Here is a 21,754-nt window from a genome sequence, read left to right as displayed (position 1 = left end):
AACATGAATACAGACCATGATGAAATAAGAATGCATATATAATTCCCTAGAACAATCATTGAGTCAATAAGTTGAGAGGTATAGCTAAGGAGCCATTAGTGAAGATAAAATGGAATACTCCAAATACTTGATTAACCCAAAAGATGGCAGGAGAGGAGGAATAAGGAAGGGACACAGAATGTAAACAGCAAGAAAACGGATTTAACCCAACAATAACTACATTCACAGAAGGGGTCTGGGTCTTCCGGCCCTCTATACCTCCAGAATTTTAACTCTTTAGCGCTACTGCGTCCAGGAAGCCCCACTGCTTCCAGTTCCCAAGATTTGAGAAGAGGGTGTGTCCTGGAGTGCTGTGTGGCTGGCTGCCATCACCTCCTCTCATCTACCCCTTTTCAGGCTGTTTGGTGGAGTAGAAAAGCAGACACTGAAGTTAGTTACCATTTGTACAGCTTCCCAAATTTTCATGATAGCGTTGGCTATGATTTCTTTTGTTGTCTCTGTCTTTGTAGGTTTATTCCTTTTGATTTATTTTTTTATTCTTTTTTAATCCTTTGTAGCCTTTTGCTACAGAAACCTGTTTTGTGACAGAAACCTGTTTGCCCAGGTTGGGGAAGAAGCAGAGATAAATGTGTGTGTTTGTTTATCTATTTTTTAAGATTTTATTAATTTATTTGACAGAGAGGGGAAGAGCACAGGCTGGGGGAGTGGCAGGCAGAGGGAAAAGGAGAAGCAGTTTCACCGCTGAGCAGGGAGTTGATGCTGGGCTTGATCCTAGGACTCCCGGATCATGACCTGAGTGGAAGATACTTACCCCTGACTGAGCCACCCAGGCACCCAAATGTGTGTGTTTAGAACGTTCACTATATTTAACCTAAAGTCCCTAAAGTGGTATTTTTAATCAAAGTTGACATGTAAAGTTCATTTGAGAATAGACTGAGATTAAATTTGGGAGTGAGAGGGGCAGATTTGCCAGAGGGTATAGCCTCAGAGCTGGAAGGATTTTAGAGTCTGTTCCAACAACGCTTACCATCTGAAGTGAGAATTCAAATTTGTGTTAGTGTAAAGGATTGAAAACAGATTGTAATCATTACATGGGATTATTTTAGCTGGCATCATAGACAGATGGATATCCTGCCTCTTCGTGATTAATACCAGCAACAGGCAACCTGCTTTATTGCAAACAACTCTAGTTAGAGTATTTTCTCCCTCTGAGCCATTATCAGTTTGTAGTAATTCTCAAAATTTGAGCCAAGTATTTAGAATAATAGAACAAGTTTGATCTTTCAGGTTCAACTTTATTTTAAAAATAGAGCTTCCCTATGACCCTGCCATTGCACTACTGGGTATTTACCCCAAAGATACAGATGTAGTAAATAAAAGCACTCATTCTAAAATAATAACTCCTTGTCATGTAAAATGTTTCTATTTGAATGCTAAACATTCTGGATCACATTTTGATGTACAAAGTTGAAGAAAACAGGTGTCACGTGGCCCTCCTCCCAGCAGCCTAGACATCAGGAACTGTCTGGAGAAACCATTGCAGAAGTGAAGTTTTGAGTTGGTTGGTTGGTTATCCCAAAACCACATTAAAGAAAGGCATTTGCAAGTGTTAGAGGTAGCCCTCTATAGAGAGCAGCTGGGCTGTGCCCTTGGTCACCACAAAAGGAGTGGTATTGACAGGTGCTTTGTGCAGGGGTGTTGCCTTGATGGCGCTCAGGCACCTGTACATCAGCACAGCTGACTGAACCCACCAGCAGCAAATAGGGAGATGGTGGTGGGAGCTGGGGCAGCCCAGTCCAGGTGTGGGGCCCAGCAGGACCATCACAGCTGACTCAGACCTATCTTTTGAGCCAATGGCGTGTAAGATGGATAGAAGTAACAAGCAGTGAGATGATACAGACAGAAGAGTTAGAGAGGAAGATAGAGGGGGTGAAGAGTGGACAGGTGAGTTGGGTGACAGCTAGGTGGGAGCTGCAGGGAGGCAGAGAGGTGGCCCTTTCTTCACCTGGCTGAAAACCAGTGGCCCTGGGGACCTGGGGCACTGCTGGCACAGGATCCTTCCTGTGTGCTGGTGGAGCTTCTGCCTCCCTTGCTTCTCAGAGTGTATTTACCTGTTCTCATTGGCTGGTTAACCTGAACATTCCTTCTGAAGGAGGCTGAAGCACACACTGGAGGTTGCCCTAGGAGTGTCTTGTGTGTGGCCTCAATCCACATTAGGTGGACAAGAGGCTGGTGTAGTCAGGTTTGCATGATGGGATGAACTTGCCTGGGCAAACAGGTTTCTGTCACTTGCAAAGTGTCACTTGCAGAGTCAGGATGATTTTGAAGGAAAGGGAGCTTTTTAGGGGCATGGTAGAAAGTTCAGAACTCTTCCTTGCCATCAAGGGAGGTTTATTCCCATGTCCATCCATCTTCCTCTCTGCATATCTGTCTGTCTACCCATCCATCACTTGAATCATCTTACTGAGGTTTGTTTCCACTGAGAGCTAAGTGCTTCCAAGACATGGCAGTGATTATGAAGACGGACTTGTTGACCTCCATTCTCCAGAGCAGATGCTGCAACTCCTGAATACAGAGCTCTGTGGTAGTGAGTGTTCAGTCTACTTGCCTCATCAAATATGCTGTTGCAATGGCTTCCAGGTTCATCCTCCAGGAACAGTCTCCCACCTGACCCAGCAAAGGACCCCTGGCCTCCGAGTGGGCACTCCACATTCCTGTTCCCTCCCAGAGGTAGCCTGGCTCCAATGGGATCCTCTCCCAGGGACCATGGAATTGGAATGCATGCAGACATAGCCAATTAGTCTTGGCAGCATAACAAGCTCAGGTGCTGACTTATTTTGACATAATACTATTCATTATTTTTATGTAATTTCACACATACAGAGAAGTAGCAAGAATAGTACAAAGAGCTCTCTTATGTCTCAGCTCCAGTTCATGCTGGCTTGATTATTAATGTTTTAAAATACACTATATTATCTGGTACTGGCAGGTGAGTGATGCTTTCCTCTACTCACTTTGTAGGTTTTTCCTTTTTCCCTAGATTTCTCTAGATTTTCTCTAAGTTTTTCTAGATGAGATTTAAATCACTTGTTTAGATTCAAAAGAGACCATTGAGATTTTTATGTAATTTATTTTAATCTACATATTAATTTGGAAAGGCTCTAATAGCACTAACTTGTCCCATCCAAAAAAATTAAACGCTCTCTCCATTTAGTCAGGGTGTCTCAAGTGATAATAGCTTTCAACATACAGAGCCTACAAATTCTGTTAAATTATTCCCACCTATTTTTTAAATTTAATTTTTGTGAAAAGGGTTTTTTCTCCATAAATTTTTAAATAAACATATAATGTGTTTTTATCCTCAGGGGTACAGGTCTGTGAATCGCCAGGTTTACACATTTTACAGCACTCATCATAGCACATACCCTCCCCAATGTCCATATTCCCACCACACTCTCCCGTCCCCACTCCCCCCAGCAACCCTCAGTCTGTTTTTTGAGATTGAGTCTTCTATGGTTGGTCTCCCTCCCGATCCCATTTTCTTTCATTTTTTTCTTTTCCTACCCCCCTAACCCCCCATGTTACATCTCCACTTCCTCATATCAGGGAGATGATATGATAGTTGTCTTTTTCTGACTGACTCACTTCGCTAAGCATAATACCCTCTACTTCCACCCACGTCATCGCAAATGGCAAGATTTCATTTCTTTTGAAGGCTGCATAGTATTCCATTGTATATCTATACCACATCTTCTTTATCCATTCATCTGTTGATGGACATCTAGGTTCTTTCCATAGTTTGGCTATTGTGGACATTGTTGCCATAAACATTTGGGTGCACGTGCCCCTTCGGAGCACCACGTTTGTATCTTTAGGATATATACCCAGCAGTGCAATTGCTGGGTCATAGGGTAGCTCTATTTTCAGTTTTTTGAGGAAGCTCCACACTGTTTTCCAGAGTAGCTGCACCAGCTTGCATTCCCACCAACAGTGTAGGAGGGTTCCCCTTTCTTCTCATCCTTGCCAGCATCTGTCATTTCCTGACTTGTTAATTTTAGCCATTCTGACTGGTGTGAGATGGTATCTCATTGTGGTTTTGATTTGTATTTCCCTGATGCCGAGAGATTTGGAGCATGTTTTCATGTTTCTGTAGGCCATCTGAATGTCTTCTTTGCAGAAATGTCTGTTCACGTCCTCTGCCCATTTCTTGATTGGATTATTTGTTCCTTGGGTGTTGAGTTTGCTGAGCTCTTTATAGATTTTGGATACTAGCCCTTTATCTGATATGTCGTTTGCAAATATCTTCTCCCATTCTGTCAGTTGTCTTCTGGTTTTGTTCACTGTTTCCTTGCTGTGCAAAAGCTTTTGATCTTGATGAAGTCCCAATAGTTCACTTTTGCCCTTGCTTCCCTGTCTTTGGCGATGTTCCTAGGAAGAAGTTGCTGTGGCTGAGGTCAAAGAGGTTGCTGCCTGTGTTTGCCTCAAAGATTTTGATGGATTTCTTTCTCACAATGAGGTCCTTCGTCCATTTTGATTCTATTTTCGTGCGTGGTGTAAGGAAGTGGTCCAATTTCATTTTCTGCATGTGGCCGTCCGATTTTCTCAGCACCATTTGTTGAAAAGACTGTCTTTTTTCCACTGGACATTCTTTCCTGCTTTGTTGAAAATTAGTTGACCATAGAGCTAACGGTCTATTTCTGAGCTCTCTATTCTGTTCCATTGATCTATGTGTCTGTTTTTGTGCCAGTACCATACTGTCTTGATGATGACAGCTTTGTAATAGAGCTTGAAGTCTGGAATTGTGATGCCACCAACTTGGCTTTCTTTTTCAATATTCCTTTGGCTATTTGAGGTCTTTTCTGGTTCCATATACACTTTAAGATTATTCTATTTCTTTGAAAAAAAATGGATGGGATTTTGGTAGGGATTGCATTAAATGTGTAGATTGCTTTAGGTAGAATAGACATTTTCACAATATCTTCTGATCCAGGAGTATTGGAACATTTTTCCATTTTTGTCTTCCTCAAATTCTTTCATGAGTACTTTACTGTTTTCTGAGTATAGATTCTTCACCTCTTTGGTTAGGTTTGTTCCTAAGTATTTTATGGTTTTGGGTGCAATTGTAAATGGGATGGACTCCTTAATTTCTCTTTCTTCTGTCTTGTTGTTGGTGTAAAGAAATGTGACTGATTTCTGTGCATTGATTTTATATCCTGACAATTTACTGAATTCCTGTACAAGTTCTAGCAGTTTTGGAGTGGAGTTTTTTGGGTTTTCCACATATAGTATCATATCATCTGCGAAGAGTGATTAATTTGACTTCTTCTTTGCCAATTTGGATGCCTTTAATTTCCTTTTGTTGTCTGATTGCTGAGGCTAGGACTTCTAGTACTATGTTGAATAGCGGTGATGATAATGGACATCCCTGCCGTGTTCCTGACCTTAATGAAAAAGCTCTCAATTTTTCTCTATTGAGAATGATATTTACAGTGGGTTTTTCATAGATGGCTTTGATAATATTGAGGTATGTGCCCTCTATCCCTACACTTTGAAGAATTTTAATCAGGAAAAGATGCTGTACTTTGTCAAATGCTTTTTCAGCATCTGTTGATATGGTTCTTGTTCTTTCTTTTATTAATGTATTGTATCACATTGATTGATTTGTGGATGTTGAACCAACCTTGCAGCCCTGGAATAAATCCCACTTGGTCGTGGTGAATAATCCTTTTAACGTACTGTTGGATCATATTGGCTAGTATTTTGGTGAGAATTTTCGCATCTGTGTTCATCAAGGATATTGGTCTGTAATTCTCTTTTTTGTATCTTTGTCTGGTTTTGGGATCAAGGTGATGCTGGTCTCATAAAATGAGTTAGGAAGTTTTCCTTCCATTTCTATTTTTTGAAACAGTTTCAGGAGAATAGGAATTAATTCTTTAAATGTTTGGTAGAATTCCCCTGGGAAGTCGTCTGGCCCTGGGCTTTTGTTTGTCTGGAGATTTTTGATGACTGTTTCAATCTCCTTACTGGTTGTGGGTCTGTTCAGGCTTTCTATTTCTTCCTGGTTCAGTTGTGGTGGTTTATATATTTCTAGAAATGTATCCATTTCTTCCAGATTGTCAAATTTCTTGGCGTAGAGTTGCTCATAGTATGTTCTTCTAATTGTTTGTATTTCTTTGGTGTTGGTTGTGATCGCTCCCCTTTCATTCATGATTTTATTTATTTGGGTCCTTTCTCTTTTCTTTTTGATAAGTCTGGCCAGGGGTTTATCAATCTTATTAATTCTTTCAAAGAACCAGCTCCTAGTTTCATTGATTTGTTCTATTATATTTTTAGTTTCTATTTCATTGATTTCTTCTCTGATCTTTATGATTTCTCTTCTCCTGCTTCGTTTAGGCTTTCTTTGTTGTTCTTTCTCCAGCTCCTTTAGGTGTAGGGTTACTTGAGACCTTTCTTGTTTCTTAAGAAAAGCTTGTACCGCTATGTATTTTCCTTTCAGGACTGCCTTTGTTGTGTCCCACAGATTTTGAACCATTGTGTTTTCATTATCATTTGTTTCCATGATTTTTTTTCATTCTTCTTTAATTTCCTGGTTGACCCATTCATTCTTTAGAAGGATGCTGTTTAGTCTCCATGTATTTGGGTTCTTTCCAAATTTCCTCTTGTGATTGAGTTGTAGCTTCAGAGCATTGTGGTCTGAAAATATGCAGGGAATGATCCCAATCTTTTGATACTGGATGAGACCTGATTTATGACCCAGGGTGTGGTCTATTCTGGAGAATGTTTCATGTGCACTAGAGAAGAATGTGTATTCTTTTGCCTTGGGATGGAATGTTCTAAATATATCTGTGTTGTCCATCTGGTCCAGTGTGTCATTCAAAGCTTTTATTTCCCTGTTGATTTTTTGCTTGGATGATCTGTCCATTTCAGTGAGGGGAGAGTTAAAGTCCCCTACTATTATTGTATTATTGTTGATGTATTTCTTTGATTTTGTTATTAACTGGTTTATATAGTTGGCTGCTCCCATGTTAGAGGCTTAGATATTTAAAATGGTTAGGTCTTCTTGTTGGACAGACCCTTTGAGTATGATATAGTGTCCTTCCTCATCTCTTATTATAGTCTTTGGCTTAAAATCTAATTGATCTGATATAAGGATTTCCACCCCAACTTTCTTTTGATGTCCATTAGCATGGTACATTGTTTTCCAAACCCTCACTTTAAATCAGGGGGTGTCTTCGGGTCTAAAATGAGTTTTTTGTAGGCAGCATATTGATGGGTTTTGTTTCTTTATCCAATCTGATACTCTGTGTCTTTTGATTGGGGCATTTAGCCCATTAACATTCAGGGTAACTATTGAGAGATATGAATTTAGTGCCATTGTATTATCTGTAAGGTGACTGTTACTGTATATTGTCTCTGTTCCTTTCTGATCTACTACTTTTAGTCTCTCTCTTTGCTTAGAGGACCCCTTTCAATATTTCCTGTAGAGCTGGTTTGGTGTTTGCAAATTCTTTCAGTTTTTGTTTGTCCTGGAAGCTTTTTATCTCTCTTTCTATTTTCAGTGATAGCCTAGCTGGACATAGTATTCTTGGCTGCATGTTTTTCTCATTTAGTACTCTGAAATTATCATGCCAGTTCTTTCTGGCTGCCAGGTCTCTGTTGTTAAGTCTGTTGCCAATCTAATGTTTTTACCCTTGTATGTTACAGACTTCCTTTCCTGGGCTGCTTTCAGGATTTTCTCTTTGTGGCTAAGACTTGTAAATTTTACTATCAGGTGATGGGGTGTGGACCTATTTTTATTGATTTTGAGGGTCGTTCTTTGCATCTCCTGGATTTTTATGTTTGTTCCCTTTGCTATATTAGGGAAATTCTCTACAATAATTCTGTCCAATATACCTTCTGCTCACCTCTCTCTTTCTTCTTCTTCTGGAATCCCAATTATTCTAATGTTGTGTCATCTTATGGTGTCATTTATCTCTCGAATTCTGTCCTTGTGGTCCAGTATTTGTTTGTCTCTCTTTTGCTCAGCTTCTTTATTCTCTGTCATTTGGTCTTTTATATCACTAATTCTTTCTTCTGCCTCATTTACCCTTGCAGTAAGTGCTTCCATTTTTGATTGTACCTCATTAATAGCTTTTTTGATTTCAATTTGGTTGGATTTTAGTTCTTTTATTTCTCCAGAAAGGGCTTTTATATCTCCAGAGTGGGTTTCTCTAATGTCTTCCATGCCTTTTTCGAGCCTGGCTAGAACCTTGAGAATCGTCACTCTGAACCCGGATCTTTCATATTACCAATGCCCATATTTTGATTAGGTCCCTAGCCCTTGGTACTGTCTCTTGTTCTTCTTTTTGTGGTGAGTTTTTCCGCCTTGTCATTTTGTCCAGATAAGAATATATAAAGGAGCAAATAAAATGTTAAAAGGGAGGCAAAGATCCCAGGGCAATGTGCTTTAACCAAATCAGAAGAGACCCCAAATTGTGGGAGAAAGAAAGGGGATAAACAAGAAAAAAAAAAAAAAAAAAGGAAAGAAAAGAAAAGAAAAAACAAATAAGGAAAAAATATTAAAAAAAGAAATTTTGTATATACAAAAAATATAGTTAGATACAATGGAGGATAAAATATGACTCTAATAATGAAGGTTCAAAAAATTATTATTATTATTTTTTGGTAAGGTATTGTTAGGATGAACTAGTTAAAAAAAATTAAAAGATGAGAGCGCCTGGGTGGCTCAGTGGGTTAAGCCACTGCTTTCGGCTCAGGTCATGATCTCAGGGTCCTGGGATCGAGTCCCGCATCGGGCTCTCTGCTCAGCAGGGAGCCTGCTTCCTCCTTTCTCTCTCTGCCTGCCTCTCTGCCTACTTGTAATCTCTGTCAAATAAATAAATAAATCTTTTAAAAAAATTTAAAAGACGAAAGGGAAAAAGTTAAAAAAAATAATTTAGTAGAAGAAAAAAGAAAAAAAAATATTAACTGCAAGACTAAAGAATCATGAGGAGAAAGCCATGAATTCCTTGCTTTGCTTTCTCCTCCTCTGGAGTTCCACTGTTCTCCTTGGTAAGTGAAGTTGGTCTTGGCTGGGTTTCTTGTTGTTCTTCTGTGGGAGGGGCCTGTTGTAGTGATTCTCAAGTGTCTTTGCCCCAGGCGGAATTGCCCCGCCCCTATCAGGAGCTGGGATAAGTAATCTGCTCGGGTTTGCTTTTGGGAGCTTTTGTTCCCTGAACACTTTCTGTAGAGTTCCGGAGGACAGGAATGATAATGGCGGCCTCCTGATCTCCAGCCCAGAGGAGCCGAGAGCTCGGGGTCCCACTCCTCCGTGCACCCTCAGAGAATAGCACCCAATTGCTCCCGTCTCCCTGGCCTCTGGTCACGTTTGGAGAAAAGCTCTCAGTCGCTGAAGCTTGGAGAAAAGTGCCCAGTCGCTTGTATTTGGAGAAAAACGCTTGGTCGCTTCCTTCTCCATGGCCTCTGGCTGCGCTCTGAGCTCACCCAGCCTGTGACCAGTTCTGAAACACCCGCGGATCCCCTTACCCAAGAATTCAACACTGCCACAGGATGCAAACAGCAAGAGGTTCTTTATTGTTATGCAGGCGCCTGCGGGTGGTCAGTGCGCGCCTGCGGGTGGTCAGCAGCTCCTGCTAGCTGAGCACACCTGGCTGGGGTGGTGCAGGATTTTTATAGACAGGTACAAACAAGTCCCGGATGGGATGGGGCCGATTGGCTGACAATTTGAACATTTGAAAAAAGGCATACTTGGTGTTAACGGATTGGCTTTGGAAGACCCCCTCGCGCGAAGAGAAAGGCGGGAAGGGGAAACAAAGAGGGGAAGTTTGACCTTATTACTCAGCAGAAAGACATCCTGCTTACATGACTATGCAGCCCCCTGTCTACGTGACCTACGTGACCATGCAGCCCCCTTGCCTATGTGACCATGCCTCGGCTATTAGGAGAAGGTATCTTGTTCAAACAGGAGACAAGTGTCATGCCCTAAAAGCCAAGCAGTTACAGAAAGGCAAAAGAGCAGTTACATTGAATTCAACCCTGGGGGAAGGGTCTTTTCACTGCAAGGGGAGGAGGGGTACTCTTACACAACAAAAGAGCAGTTAATTAGTTAACGGCGGGGGGGGGGGGGGTCTTTTAGTTCAAGGTAACCCTGAGCTGAGAGCTCACTCCTCGGCTTTGTCACTGTAGCCATCTTCCCCGCCCTAATACCTGCGAGCTCTGCGACACTCAGACAGCCCTGGTCCTTCTGTGATCCCGCGGGACCTGGGGTTACGCTGACCCCGCTTGGGCTTCACCCTGGTTTAGCCTCTGGAGCGATGTCTCTCAGTGGAGCAGACTTTTAAAAGTCCTGATTTTGTGCTCCGTTGCCGCCTCTTGCCGGGAGCTGACCCCTCCCCCCAAGGTCTTTCTTCCCGTCACTTCGGACTCACTTCTCTGCAGGTCCTATCTGTCAGAAAGTGATCGATTTTCTGTTTCTAGAATTGTTGATCTTTTCTTTGATTTCCCATTGGATTTGTAGGTCTTTGCAATGTTTAGATAAGCTATCTAGCTGATCTCCTGCTACCTGATGTCATCTCAGCCTGCTACTTCTCTGCCATCTTGACTCCTCCCCCCTCCCATTATCTTTTCTAACCACTATTGCTAGCATATAGGGACATTATTTATGAATGTATATCATTATCCTGTATTTAGTTGCTTCACCATGTTGTTATGAACTTTAACAATCTTTCAGCCCTATAGTTTTTCTGTGTATAATCACATGTAATGACAATTTTATCCTTTCCAGTAGCTGTGCAGGCCCTTTCTATTCCACATATGTAAAGGGAAGATCAAGGTTAAAAATAAGCTCTGATTCATCTCTTAATTAAATACTATCAAACTTCTTTTGGCTTTGGTTTTGTTTCCTGTAAAATAGAAAAATGGTAGTATCTGCTTGATGGAGTCACAAGGGTTAAAGGAGAGAATGTGTGAGCCTGTATATACTAAGCACTTAAAATGCTCCTTTTTAGTTATTGTGTTGGTTGAACTCACAGGACAGTACTACTTAATAGGGTATTCTTGGCGGGTCTTAATTTTTAAGGTAATACCTCCAGTATTTCTATTTTATGTGACATTCATTTGTTGGCCTGGGAGGATTGACATGTTCAGAAGAGACACATGTTGGGATGCCTGGGTGGCTCAGTCAATTAAGCAGCTGCCTTCAGCTCAGGTCATGATCCCGGGGTCCGGGGATCCAGTGCTGCATCAGTCTCCTTGCTCTGCGGGGAGCCTGCTTCTCCCTCTGCCTGCTACTCTCCCTGCTTGTCTTCTCTCTCAGTCTCTTTCCTGAAAATCAATCAATCAATCAATCAATCATAAGAGACACATGTTGCTGGTCTGCTCCAAGATTTCCCCTGTCAGTGGTAGATGTTGAATTTTGTCCATACCTTTGTGTCAGCTCTTGGACTCATCCCATGAAAGTTTGTATTTGACCTATGGATGTGATCTTCTAAGGTCACCCCCAAATTAATCTATGGGTTTCTCAAAGCTAAAATGTCTTTATAGATTAGGATTGGTCATGGCAAATTATTCTTTAATATACAAGTAAATGACGTTCATATTTTCAAATCCTTCAGCTGTTATTTAGTTTATTAGCAATTCCTCTTGGCTTTCGTCACCTAAGAATTTTATAACTATAATGTTATGTCCTCATGCTAGTGTTTGATAAAAGTGATGCTCAGACCATGATCAGGTTGAGATCCTGGAAATGGATTGAAAGAACCCCAAATTCCATTAGAAACCTCAGCTCTATGGTTGATTACTCCATGTTGCCCACTCTAGCAACTGAAAGGTCATAGTGAATAGACTGGGAACTGCATGACTTTGCCCTGTGAAAGTGTTCAGTGTTGAGTGATGAGGCTTAATCATACAGAAATCTTACACAGATGTGTCCTTTGGCTTCTGGCTGCAAGTAAAAGAAGACTTGTCTTATGTAGCTTTAAATCAGTGTTCATGTCCCATGTGAGAAGCATAGGGAGATCCCGTTCCCTGGCTCTCTCAGTTCTGTCCCTTGCTATGTATCTGCTCACCCTTAGGCTGGGCTCCCCAGGCCTTATACAAGACTTGCTCTCCACACGTTAGAAGTCTCTAGCAGACATCCTCACACTTCTCATGGTCAAAAGCAGTGCAGAGCCAAGGGCTGGGCAGGAGGGTCAACTAGGATGACTTTGCTTGCTTTATAACCACCATCTTCTCCTGAAAAGGAGGTAGGAGCCTGAACACAATAGGGCTTCCACTGGCAAAGGAGAGTAGGGTGAATGGATGTGGAGTGAGCTAGCCCCCATGTCCACTGTACCATGAACGGTAAAGCAGGACTTCTGATTGTGAAAGGCCAGGGAGAGTGATCCCCACAGAATCCTCAGAGGATAGGGAGGAAACAGGACCCTTGTTGGTGTTATGCTCATAGGCTTGGAATTTTAATTTTTACCACTACTGGTATAAGGAACAATCCACCAGCCTGGTGACTGGTGCTTTCCAACAGCTACTTTCCATCATGAGTTTCTCTCAGGAAGAGTTACAGGGAACCAGTGATTGAATAAGCCAAGTGCTCGGAGAAGTTTGAGCCTCAAATGGAAGTGGATCTGGCCATAGAGAAAGCTTATTCTGAAAGTGAGTGTAGATTGCAACCAGCCTGGCCTGGAGATACCAAGTACCCTCCTCACCAGTGTCAGAACCTGATGCCACAGCCCTAGAAGTGGATGCCATGGGCCTCCTCTTCTCAGCCAAATGAATCATCCCACAGTAGGCAGCTCCAGAGGAAAGTCTGTGAGTCTGGTCTTTGAGGGGTGGCTGTGCATTCCTGAGCCTAGAGACTTCACATTGTAAACACTAGTTTAAACTTTTGGTCTTTGACATACTGCATATCCACTGAGGGAAACCTATTCCCTGGCTTTTGGGGAAGAACTCAGAAGTATATTTCAAGCTATGGGAATTTAATCCTTGGACATGAAGGTGTTTCACCAGAGTTGGCTCTTAGTATCTGTAGCTGCAAAGAGAGCACATGTAGCTGCAAAGAGAGCACATAATGTCCTTGGAAGGTATGACTTTGATGGGTTTCCTCTAAATGGATCCCTCCTCCTTACTGCCCTGGCTATTGTTCTCAGATGTTTGCCTTGTGCCATGGTGAGCAGACATCCACAGGGCCACAGTGTGATGCCCAGAGACCAGATAGGTGTGCGAGCTTGGTCTCCTTCCACAGGGGCTACAGGCTTTCTAATAAGACTATATGAATAAAAAAATGTCCTTCAAAAATTACTCCCTTAGAATATAAATGCTAGAGCCACATTTATGTATAAAAATCCAATTTTATAAAATGGCATTTTAATAAAAATTGTTCTGAGAGGAAGGTGTCTAAGTGACTCTACATATTCAAATTATCCAGTTACCGTGAAGTTTTTATTAGATGCATTTAAATTTAGAATGAAATTTGTAAGAAATAAGTCTCCTAAACTCCCGCTTATCTTATTTTTTCCTACTAAGTTGCTGCTAAATATAAATGACTACAAAGAAATGAATATGTATGATATGCTAGGCATGACGCTGAGGCTGGACAGAAAAAACCACCCAAGGAGGCTGGGAACTCTTTCCAATACTGATGAACCTAAAATTGGTTTGTTTAGCCTCCCAAAGTACCAGGCACGTTCAAACATTTTCCCTAAAGATGAGATGAAGGAGGAAGGCCATAAAAGATGACTTTCATGAGTATCAGTTGGCACCTATATAGGCTCCCTTGCCAAAAGTACCCTCCTTAGAGTTCAGGAGGGATGTTGAAACTGGCTCCCAGGGGAGAGCTGGGTGCTTCCAAGCCTACAAGTTGTGGGTGAGCCTAGGGTTGCCCTGAGATGTGCCAATGGCCTGGGAAGAGAATGGGCATGGGCTCATCTACAGAGGATGACCACTGGGCCATTTTCCCCATCCTGTAATTTGACTTTTGAAGCTGAGTCATCCATAGTTAGCAGTGGCTTTCTGAAAGTGGGGCTCCAGTTTCAGAAACTCCCCTACCACCTCATTGTGCTGAAAACCACATGGCATAAAAAGAAATTCAGAAAGCAAATGGGCACCCAGACAAAACACTAGAGAACAAAGTGGTGGTTGCCAGAGGGAGATAGGGTAGAGGGGGATGGGTGAAATCAGTGAAGGGGAGTAAGACGGACACACTCCCATTATAAAGTAAATAAGTCATGGGGTTGAAAAGTACAGCATGGGGAATGTAGTCATTAATATTATAATAACTTTGTTGACAGATTGGTGACTACACTTATTGTGGTGAGCACTGAGTAATGAATAGAATCTTCAAACTGCTGTGTTGTACATCTGAAACAAATATAACATTGTATGTCAGCTATACTTCAATAAAAATAATAATGAAAAGAGAAAAAAATTGAGAACACAACCATTTCTTGTAAGAAAACTATAACCACACCCTCTCCATCTCCTCACTCCTACTCCCCCCAACCTTACCCTCAGGAGGCAGGGAAGAGAAAAAGGCAATAAATTACCCTAGTGTACCCTAGGTCACAGACCAGACTCAACTTTTCAGAGTTGAGGGGCACCCATTCAGCTGGAGATGTTAAGCTGACTTCAGAAATGAAATCATGTTTCCCCCCTCTCCCCCGCCATGTGTATGATGACATTATTGCTCTCTTCCATTAAATACTACATACACTAGTCTCAATGTTGATTTTGCTTTGTGTTGATATTTGGGTGGACTGTGGGGGCCGTTGAACTTCATGTTCCTCGCTGAGCCTTCTATGTCCTCTAACACCACACACACACACACACACACACACACACACACACACACACGTCTGGTGCATGTTGACTCATCTCTCTGGAACACTTCTGAGCCCCCAGTGCCTGTCTGTCCTTGAATTTTGCAGGTTTGAAGGATTTTCATGCCAAAATGTGAACTTCAGAGATTTTTGTTTGTGTAAGTCACATTAGTGCCCTCCTGGGTCAGGGCTCCTCCTTGCCACACATTGCAGGTCTGAGGACAGTGAAGAAAGAGGACATTTGTCCAAGCTGCCCACAGCCCAGGATATTCCTCCAGGGCATCATTTTGGAGTCATTTGGACTCTCCATTTTGGACAGTCATTTTGGAGATATTTGGGAAAAGAAACAAAATAGAACAAAAGGGAAAAAGAAATGAAATTTCAAACAAAGATTTGGTGGAGTGACTTTCCAAAAAGGTCTACATCGAAGAGAAGCTGGGAGGGAGTCATCCCTTCTCCCATATTCTGGGAGATTTGACAGATTTAATGCAGGACAAGAATTACTATTACCATTACAAGAATGGGTTTCATAGATGACAGAAATGCCTCTTGGTGTATTTGCTAGCATGTGCTCTACAGATAGTACCAGTTCAAATATTCATGAACTGGCAAATCCAATTTGCCATATGTAAAGTATGTGTATATGTATATAATCTAAAATTTGTCCCTATCCCTCCCCCCCCGCCATTTTTTAAAGGTTTACTCATTTATTTTCAGAGGGAGAGTGTGCTTACAGTGTGAGGGGCAGAGGGGGGAGAATCCCAATCAGATTCCCTGCTGAGTGCAGAGCCAAGGTGATGGAGGTGGGGGTCTCGGTCTCATGACCCCGAGATCACAACCTGAGCAGAAACCAAGAATCAGATGTTCACCTGACTGAGCCACCCAGGTGTCCCAACCTCCCTTTCTTTAAAACATACATCTTACCAGTTAACGTTTGTGTCACAGTGTTTTAGGAACTTGAGCTAAGAGGTTGGCAGGGGATTGATGTTGTGGTTGTTTGCATCTGTATGCACTTGCGTATGTGTCCTGACTATACCCAAACTCCTCCATGTAGGACTGTGTTCACAAGATGGAATTGGGAGGGAGATAAATCATCAGAGACTCAATCTCAGGAAACAAACTGAGAGTTGCGAAGGTGTGAGGGGAAGGATAAGGTGGTTGGGTGAGTGCTGTGAATTGTGTAAGACTGATGATCCACAGACCTGTACCCCTGAAACAAATAATACACTTATGTTAATTAAAAAAATAAAAAAGCACCAGTAAAAATAAGAAAAAAAAGAGTATGGAGCAAATTTTCAGGGGATTTAGAGATTCAGTGACATTTAAAGAAACAGTGATAGACAACTTGTAAACGTGTTTCCAATGTAAGGGAGAGCAAACCTGTATCTCTGTAGGGGCTTTGTATATGCTGGAACCCACCCAAGAAGACCCGTCAGGGCAGAATTGTTGGGATATTCCACAGGATCATGGTAGTGGAGTGTGTGGCTCTTGACTAGGGCTGCGGGTGCTGCTGGAATCTCATGCTATACATGAGATTGTGTAGGATCAGCTGGAGGAGGGTTGGGAGTCAGGGAAAAATTAGTGGTGCAAGGATGGGTGGGAGGGGAGTGTGAACACAGGGAAATGGAACATATTTCAAATGCAGCCCTGTAGCAGGGACTGTGGTCAAAAGTAACAGTTTTTTAGATAGCACCTTTTTGTTACAGATACAGTAAGGAGGCACCTGAGGAGTCTAGGTGTGATATACACAGATGGACAGGTGAAGAAACACTGAAGTAGTCCAGGTGTGACATGCAGACGGCTGGACCAGAGTCCAGGGTACTGCCAAAAAGCTTATGCCCAACTCCTATTTCAAAGCTGTTAGGTGTTCTAGAAGCACTGACACTGAGAGTGTGCATGCACCTCAGATCCATATTTTTCCAGAAGAAAAGCCATGGATTAAAGAAAATAAAAGTTATTGGCCAGGGCTTTAAAAAAACCTGGGTCATTCTCTTATGAGACATTTAGAGACCTCCCCCTGTATGTCCGACTCAACTTTCTGAATGCTACCACTCTTGGTAGTTACTAGAAGTCGACTGTGAACACTGAGAAAGTCCCTTACCTCCACACTTTCTTTGATCCATCCATTTTTCTGGATCTCACATTCTTGACTTTTTTTGTCTCTAGGGGCTGCCTACCATGCTGGGTCTCAACTCTAATGGACACTTGGGCATCCTTCTCAACAAAGGGGATCAATGACTCTTACCTGTTAGGATGTTGTGAACATTTATATTATGAGAAATTAACTACCCACAAAGAAAAATAAGCAATCTCTCTCTGTGAAAATGATTGAACTCTGTGAAAGTATGTAAATATCTATTTCTGAAATTCTAGCAAATAGTCTGGAAAAATAGTCTACAATGTCAGAAATCAATTATTAGAGTTTAGGAATATCAGTCAGTGCTACCTAAATTTTAGACTGACCAATCCAGGGCCTTTAACATGAAAATCTCACTTGCTTCTCCTTTTAGAGGTGGAACACTATTTTTTTTGATGATTAATATTTTATTTAACACTGATCACCTTACAACAAAAATATGTTTGAATACTTTTAATAGCTGGGCAATAACGTCTTATCTTCAAATAAATAAAGAACCCACATATCCTTGAACCCATTTTTTCACCAATAACCACCAAATTTCTTAGCTTTCTTTCATAAAAATTACTCTCTGAAAGACTTGCTTACACTAGTGGTGTATAAACAATGAATCTTGGAACCTGAAAAAATAAAATTAAATTAAAAAAAAAGAAATTATACACAACCTTAAAAAAAAATAAGTGGGAGGTAGAGGAGGACACTATTCTATGATTCCGTGCACAGGGAAAACTGACTCTCCTAAGAGAGTTCAGGGAAATGGTCTGAGAGGAAGTGAGGCATTTCACTTCCCAGGCTGAGAATGTACTAAGCCCATAGTGGATTCTCTGGTCTCACTTCCCTTATTTTGGCACCAAGAAGGCCACATTATAGCTCTTAGAAATGAGAGATATAAACGGGGGTCTGGAAGAGGACACAAGGGGACAGGAAGACACAGGGCACAAGGTGGCCTTTAGGATGATTGCCATGTTTATGAAAACAGTCTATCCCATAGGGCCACTGAGAAGATCCCTCAACTTGTTCCCTTTCCTAAGCCAAGTTAGATAAAGCTCCAAAATATGTGCATGCTGGAAGAAGGGAATATTTTTATTTCCCATTTGGATATTCCCTGAACTGTCGCACTAACTGATTTTCCCCTTTGCTATTGGACCCGAAAAAAGGGTTTGATGAGAGATGGGAGTGATAATTTGGCTTAATAGGAAGAGGAGTGAGGATCTTCCTCAGAGTAAGGGAGCTGGAGTCATGGAAGCAGGTGAGATGAGATTGCAGGTTTGCTGGTGATCACCTCAGTGCTGGGAAAGAAGGTAGATCCAAAAGTAGAGCATTTTTTGTGAGTTGCAACCAGGCAGAGACAGCTGAAGGGCACATCATATCTTACAAGGGACCACTTTATACATAGGGTAGCTGCCAAGGATTCAGCTGTCAGTGGGTCTTGTTGGGGACCCATACTCATCAATTCTACAGAAAATGAACTAATTTCAGACAATTATAATCAATAAAAACACAGCAAGTGTCTCTTCCTCCATCCTTATAATGGATTAACTGGTATAACTAACACAGCACAGTCAACATGAGCAGAATCAGGTAAGGAAATTTCATTTTTCAACCTCTTCCTCCTCTTTTCAACTACAGAGGGGCAAGCAGTTGAAAGGGGTGATGTACCAGAAACTCTGCTTGCCTGCCCCTCCAGCAACAAGAGCTGTGCATGCAGCAGGGCAGTGCTGGGAAGAACAGAGGGTCATTTTAATGGACTATGAGATTGACATGTTGGTCAGATTGTTTTAATAGTTAAAAGTGACTAGAAACAGAATCATATTGAAATCCTAATAAGGGAAATAATTGGAGAGAAAGGGGGAACTTGATGGAACAAATTAATGTAAGAACAATTTCTGGAAAAATATCAGCTACCTATGTATTTCAATCGGATTCTCCAAACAAATTACTTGTTTTATCGATCTATTATCCGTCTATCTATTATCCATCTATCTATCATCTGTCTATCTAACTATCATCTATCTATTTGTTCAATATTCTCCGCAGTAGAGTGTAAGCATCCTGAGATTAAAGGACATTCTGTTTTGTTCACTAAAGTATATCTAAGTCTCAGCCAGTAGTGGTACTAGGTGAAACCCGATACATATTTGCTACATAAATGCTACGAAATTCTCCTCTGGATCTTTCCTATCCCTATTATTGATTACTACAAATTATGAAAATGGGTAAACAGTTTTGCTAACTTCACTGGAAACAACAAAAATAGAAACTAAAATGCACTGTGATAGGTGCTTTATGAGAACTGACCCAACTATATCCCACAAGAATGCTGAGGCAGGTGTGAGTCTTACCTTAGATGAAAGAAGTAGAGCTAATTGAGGTAAGGATCTAGCAAGTCCTAAGGGCAAGGTCAGGATTTAAACTCAAGTCCCTAGGCTCTTAATCCCCTCTTTATATCTGGAGTATTCATCAATCACTTTCTCATTCTTACCGTTTAATTTTAGTTTAGTTTAGTCTAGTTTATTCCTTTTTATTTTTATTTTCTAATATTCATAAAGAGTTAAACTTCAAAGTAATCCCCTTTCCCCAATCAATACTACCCCTATAGGTAAACCAATTTTTAATGCCCCTTTATCTTAGGAAAGTTGAGTCATTTAACAAAGATATCAAGATACATCCAGGAAGAATCAAAACAACCTTCCTCGCCCACACTGAGAATTTATAACCACTTTCCCATCTTTTTCTTCCACCATTGTTTCTTTGTTTTTGTGTTTGTCCTGATAGTATATAAATCTAACATGTGGGGTTCTTTTTGATGAGGTTCTTCCTTTATTTGCATATATATATATATATATTTTTCTCTTGTCATATACTTTTATCTTTGTGTTTGTACTCCATAAATCTTACCTTGGGGCACTTTTGGGCTGAACCTTCTCTTTCATCTTCCCTTTCTTTCCTGTCTCTCTCTCTCTTTTTCTTTTTCTTTTCTTTTGTCTCTAGTTTGGGTGGGGAATCCTGATTGCTTAGAAGTGTTCCAGGGTGCACCTTGACTGCACCACGGTCGATACATCCAGCTACATCTGTTCAGTCATCTCTCACCAAAATGACTAGGAGGAGAAATGTCCAACAGAAGAAAAATACAGAGGATGGACCTTCTGCAACAGAGCTAACGGCTATCAACATAGACAATATGTTGGAAAGAGAATTCAGGCTAACAATTATCCAGGCAATAGCTAGAGAAATAGTTGGAGAAAGCCATGGATGACCTAACAGAATTGATTAGGGCCGAGCGGAAAGCGATGAGAGATGATGTTCACAATGTTAGGGCGGAGTTAAAAGCTACCAGGGAGGAGGTTCACAATGCTCTCAATGAATTCCAATCTAATCTAAATTCTCTCAAAGCTAGGGTAACTGAGACAGAAGATAGAATTCGTGATCTGGAGGACAAACATATAGAGAGAAAGGATCAGGAGGAAGCCTGGAACAAACAGCTTAGAAACCACAAAAACAGAATCAGGGAAACAAATGATGCCATGAAATGTTCCAACGTTAGAATTATTGGAATCCCTGTAGGGGAGAAGAAAAAAAGAAGTCTAGAAGATATAGTGGAACAAGTTCTTCATGAAAATTTTCCCAATCTTGTGAATGGAACCAGCGTTCATGTACTAGAGGCTGAACGGTCTCCACCCAAGATTCTACATTTCAAAAAAACATCAAGGCACCTGAGAGCCAAATTGAGGAATCATAATTGTAGGCATAATCTCTTGAAAGCCACTAGGACAAAGAGGCTGCTTACCTACAGAAGAAAGCCCATCAGAATAATGTAAGACCTGTCCACAGAGACCTGGCAAGCCAGAAAGGGCTGGCAAGATATATTCAGGGCATTAAATGAGAAGAACATGCAGCCAAGAATACTTTATCCAGCAAGACTGACATTCAAAATGGATGGAGAGATAGAGTTTCCAAGACTGGCAAGGCTTAAAAAACTATGCCACCACCAAGCAGACACTGCAGGAAATATTAAGGGGGGTTCTATAAAAGAGGAAAAATACTAAGAATAGCATTGAACAGAAATAAAGAGACAATCTACAGAAAGAAAAGACATCAAAGGTAACACGATGTCAATAAAAACGTATCTATCAATAATCACTCTCAATGTGAATGGCCTAAATGCACCCATAAAATGGCACAGGGTTGCAGATTGGATAAAACGACAGAACCCATCCATATATTGTCTACAAGAGACCCATTTTTAACCTAAAGATACACCCAGACTGAAAGTGAAGGGATGGCTGCAAATCCATCCATGCCAATCCATGCCAATGGGCCTCAAAAGAAGGCTGGGGTAGCGATTCTCATATCAGATAAATTAGATTTTAAACTAAAGACTGTAGTTAGAGATACAGAAGGACACTACATCATTCTTAAAGGGACTATCCAGCAAGATGATCTAACAATTGTAAATATCTATGCCCCCAATATGGGAGCAGCCAATTACATAAGAAAACTGTTAATCAAGATAAAGAGTCATATTGATATGAATACACTAATCATAGGAGATCTTAACACGCCTCTCTCAGAAATAGACAGATCATAGAAGCAGAAAATCAATAAAGAAACAAGAGCATTGGGGCACCTGGGTGGCTCAGTGGGTTAAACCACTGCCTTCAGCTCAGGTCATGATCTCAGGGTCCTGGGATTGAGTCCCACATCGGGCTCTCTGCTCGGCGGGGAGCCTGCTTCCTCCTCTCTCTCTCTGTCTGCCTCTCTGCCTACCTGTGATCTCTCTCTGTCAAAGAAATAAATAAAATCTTAAAAA

Source organism: Mustela nigripes, chromosome 3, assembly GCF_022355385.1.
Source record: "Mustela nigripes isolate SB6536 chromosome 3, MUSNIG.SB6536, whole genome shotgun sequence".
Lineage (NCBI taxonomy): Eukaryota > Metazoa > Chordata > Mammalia > Carnivora > Mustelidae > Mustela > Mustela nigripes.
Note: the sequence above shows the minus strand (reverse complement) of the source record.